Source organism: Lutra lutra, chromosome 8 (genome assembly GCF_902655055.1).
Source record: "Lutra lutra chromosome 8, mLutLut1.2, whole genome shotgun sequence".
NCBI classification, from domain to species: domain Eukaryota; kingdom Metazoa; phylum Chordata; class Mammalia; order Carnivora; family Mustelidae; genus Lutra; species Lutra lutra.
The window spans coordinates 114,881,914-114,886,938 of record NC_062285.1 but is presented as its reverse complement, the minus strand read 5'-3'; the positions used below and the strand labels follow the sequence as shown (position 1 = coordinate 114,886,938).

The 5,025-nt window shown below is 38.6% G+C and overlaps 1 non-coding gene across 1 annotated transcript; it reads right to left on the bottom strand.

Moving 5' to 3' along the window:
• Window positions 1–4,297: 4,297 nt before the first annotated feature.
• On the bottom strand, window positions 4,298–4,402 carry LOC125108097 (U6 spliceosomal RNA). Its single transcript, XR_007129784.1, has one exon. It is a non-coding gene; the product is annotated as a U6 spliceosomal RNA (small nuclear RNA).
• Window positions 4,403–5,025: the final 623 nt, after the last annotated feature.

Sequence of the window (5,025 nt, the reverse complement as noted above, 5' to 3'; positions counted from 1 at the left end):
AGATTGGGATCATTCCCTGCATATTTTCAGACCACAATGCTCTGAAGCTAGAACTCAATCACAAGAGGAAATTTGGAAAGAACCCAAATACATGGAGACTAAACAGCATCCTTCTAAAGAATGAATGGGTCAACCAGGAAATTAAAGAAGAATTGCAAAAATTCATGGAAACAAATGATAATGAAAACACAATGGTTCAAAATCTGTGGGACACAACAAAGGCAGTCCTGAGAGGAAAATATATAGCGGTACAAGCCTTTCTCAAGAAACAAGAAAGATCTCAGGTACACAACCTAACCCTACACCTAAAGGAGCTGGAGAAAGAACAAGAAAGAAATCCTAAACCCAGCAGGAGAAGAGAAATCATAAAGATCACAGCAGAAATCAATGAAATAGAAACCAAAAAAAAAAAAAAATAGAACAAATCAACGAAACTAAGAGCTTGTTCTTTGAAAGAATTAATAAGATCGTAAACCCCTGGCCAGACTTATCAAAAAGAAAAGAGAAAGGACCCAAATAAATAAAATCATGAATGAAAGAGGAGAGATCACAACTAACACCAAAGAAATACAGACAATTAAAAGAACATACTATGAGCAACTCTACGCCAACAAATTTGACAATCTGGAAGAAATGGATGCATTCCTAGAGACATATAAACTACCACAACTGAACCAGGAAGAAATAGAAAGCCTGAACAGACCCATATCCAGTAAGGAGATTGAAAGAGTCATCAAAAATCTCCAAACAAAAGCCCAGGGCCAGACGGCTTCCCGGGGGAATTCTACCAAACATTTAAAGAAGAACTAATTCCTATTCTTCTGAAACTGTTCCAAAAAATAGAAATGGAAGGAAAACTTGCAAACTCAGTTTATGAGGCCAGCATCACCTTGATCCCAAAACCAGACAAGGATCCCATCAAAAAAGAGAACTACAGACCAATATCCTTGATGAACACAGATGCAAAAATTCTCACCAAAATACTAGCCAATAGGATTCAACAGTACATTAAAAGGATTATTCACCACGACCAAGTGGGATTTATTCCAGGGCTGCAAGGTTGGTTCAACATCCACAAATCAATCAATGTGATACAACACATTAATAAAAGAAAGAACAAGAACCATATGATACTCTCCATAGATGCTGAAAAAGCATTTGACAAAGTACAGCATCCCTTCCTGATCAAAACTCTTCAAAGTGTAGTGATAGAGGGTACATACCTAATATTATCAAAGCCATCTATGAGAAACCCACCGCAAATATCATTCTCAATGGAGAAAAACTGAAAGCTTTTCCGCTAAGGTCAGGAACACGGCAGGGATGTCCGTTATCACCACTGCTATTCAACATAGTACTAGAAGTCCTAGCCTCAGCAATCAGACAACAAAAGGAAATTAAAGGCATCCAAATCGGCAAAGAAGAAGTCAAACTATCACTCCTTGCAGATGATATGATACTATATGTGGAAAACCCAAAAGACTCCACTCCAAAACTGCTAGAACTTGTACAGGAATTCAGTAAAGTGTCAGGATATAAAATCAATGCACAGAAATCAGTTGCATTTCTCTACACCAACAACAAGACAGAAGAAAGAGAAATTAAGGAGTCCATCCCATTTACAATTGCACCCAAAACTATAAGATACCTAGGAATAAACCTAACCAAAGAGGCTAAGAATCTGTACTCAGAAAACTATAAAGTACTCACGAAAGAAATTGAGGAAGACACAAAGAAATGGAAAAATGTTCCATGCTCCTGGATTGGAAGAATAAATATTGTGAAAATGTCTATGCTACCTAAAGCAATCTACACATTTAATGCAATTCCTATCAAAGTACCATCCATTTTTTTTCAAAGAAATGGAAAAATAATCCTAAAATTTATATGGAACCAGAAAAGACCTCGAATAGCCAAAGGAATATTGAAAAAGAAAGCCAAAGTCGGTGGCATCACAATTCCGGACTTCAAGCTCTATTACAAAGCTGTCCTCATCAAGACAGCATGGTACTGGCACAAAAACAGACACATAGATCAACGGAACAGAATAGAGAGCCCAGAAATAGACCCTCAACTCTATGGTCAACTAATCTTCGACAAAGCAGGAAAGAATGTCCAATGGAAAAAAGACAGCCTCTTCAATAAATGGTGTTGGGAAAATTGGACAGCCACATGCAGAAAAATGAAATTGGATCATTTCCTTACACCACACACGAAAATAGACTCAAAATGGATGAAGGACCTCAATGTGAGAAAGGAATCCATCAAAATCCTTGAGAAGAACACAGGCAGCAACGTCTTCGACCTCAGCCGCAGCAACATCTTCCTAGGAACATCGTCAAAGGCAACAGAAGCAAGGGCAAAAATGAACTATTGGGATTTTATCAAGATCAAAAGCTTTTGCACAGCAAAGGAAACAGTTAACAAAACCAAAAGACAACTGTCAGAATGGGAGAAGATATTTGCAAATGACATATCAGATAAAGGGCTAGTGTCCAAAATCTATAAAGAACTTGGCAAACTCAACACCCAAAGAACAAATAATCCAATCAAGAAATGGGCAGAAGACATGAACAGACATTTCTGCAAAGAAGACATCCAGATGGCCAACAGACACATGAAAAAGTACTCCACATCACTCGGCATCAGGGAAATACAAATCAAAACCACAATGAGATATCACCTCACACCAGTCAGAATGGCTAAAATTAACAAGTCAGGAAACGACAGATGCTGGCGAGGATGCGGAGAAAGGGGAACCCTCCTACACTGGTGGTGGGAATGCAAGCTGGTGCAACCACTCTGGAAAACAGCATGGAGGTTCCTCAAAATGTTGAAAATAGAACTACCCTATGACCCAGCAATTGCACTGCTGGGTATTTACCCTAAAGATACAAACGTAGTGATCCGAAGGGGCACGTGCACCCGAATGTTTATAGCAGCAATGTCTACAATAGCCAAACTATGGAAAGAACCTAGATGTCCATCAACAGACGAATGGATAAAGAAGAAGTGGTATATATATACACAATGGAATACTATGCAGCCATCAAAAGAAATGAAATCTTGCCATTTGCGACAACATGGATGGAACTAGAGGGTGTCATGCTTAGTTAAAAAGTCAGTCGGAGAAAGACAACTATCATATTATCTCCCTGATATGAGGGAGAGGAGATGTAACATGGGGGGTTAAGGGGGTAGGAGAAGAGTAAATGAAACAAGATGGGATTGGGAGGAGACAAACCATAAGTGACTCATAATCTCACAAAACAAACTGAGGGTTGATGCGGGGAGGGGGTTTTGGGGGGGGGTTATGGACATTGGGGAGGGTATGTGCTATGGTGAGTGCTGTGAAGTGTGTAAACCTGGCGATTCACAGACCTGTACCCCTGGGGATAAAAATATATTATATGTTTATAAAAAATAAAATTAAAGAAATTGACATCCTACACTATGAGACATACTGAATGTAGTTTCTTCAATACTTCATATGTACAGCAGCTAAAATAAAAAGGCAAATGTAAACTGTGGGGGCAACAAGGACATGTCTCTGTTCATTTTGGACCTTCAACATCCAGCCTATTTTTTGGAACATGGTAAACAGGAAGTAGATATTTGTAAATTTGAAAATAAATTGGTAACACATTATCAATATATGAGTTGGTTCTGGTTTAACTACCAATTCCTCCTCATTGCATCACTTCGTTGAGAATGGTTCTGGAGTCATTAAAGGAATAAAGGTGCTGTTCACCTTAGGGTCAGCCTCTCTTCTGTGGTGCTGGTTCTGCATTATCATACTGGTTTTTTTTTTTATTCTCCACTCATCTATTTTTGCTTTCATTTCTAGTCCCTGTCACAGTATGAGTCAGGCCACATCTTCTCTCTTTCTCTTTTCTTTTCCTTTCTTTCCTTTTCCTTTTCTTTTCCTTTCCTTTCCTTTCCTTTCCTTTCCTTTCCTTTCCTTTCCTTTCCTTTCCTTTCCTTTCCTTTCCTTTCCTTTCCTTTCCTTTCCTTCCCTTCCCTTTCCTTTCCTTTCCTTTCCTCTCCTCTCCTTTCCTTTCCTTTCCTTTTTCCTTTCCTTTTTCCTTTCCTTTCCTTTCCTTTTTCCTTTCCTTTTTCCTTTCCATTTTCCTTTCCTGTTTCCTTTCCTTTCCTTTCCTTTCCTTTCCTTTCCTTTCCTTTCCTTTCCTTTCCTTTCCTTTCCTTTCCTTTCCTTTCCTTTCCTTCCCTTCCCTTCCCTTCCCTTCCCTTTCCTTCCCTTCCCTTCCCTTCCCTTTCCCTTTCCCTTTCCCTTTCCTTTCTTTCAGAACACTTCACAAATTGCATTCCATCCTTGCCCAGGGACTTTGCTAATCTTCTCTGTAACATTCCAATTTTAGTATATGTGCTGTCAAGCAAGCATAGACTGTTTCTTTCTAGATGGGGTATTTTCATGTATTACTCCTGCTCTCCTAATTGGGAAGTAGAGCTTTCATTTGTATGTTGCAATAGCTCAGGCTCTGGTCCTGTAATTTTTCTTTATCCATCATCTTCCTCTCTTTTATTCTTTCTCCTCTCTTTCCATTGGCTCTCTTCCCACCAGCATATATTTGATATTTAAACATACTTAAGTTGCATCCATTTTAAGAACAGCTAAGTAAAAGTAAAGTACCTTGACATTTATGCCTTTTAGGTAAGATTTCTTCCTCCCTTTCTTGACCAGGTCATTTGAAATACCAGCCTACCTGGAATATTTCTCTTTCCTTTGCTCCTGCTCTTTTCAACACAAGGTAATATCTCTTCTGCCTATCACACTTCACAAAAAGTATCCTTCATAAGGCCTTAATTCTCGGGATGATCTCCTATGATAAGGAAATAAAATGCTATGATTTTTAATTACATTTTTATTAATATTCATGTCCTCATTGACACTGGAACCTCACTTGGTCACATGTTAAGTCAAGTGATGGATCCTTAGGGAAGAGTCAGAGCCACACTGTGGAATTGTTTCTATGTAACTGCTATGTGTTGTAGTTTTCAATTACA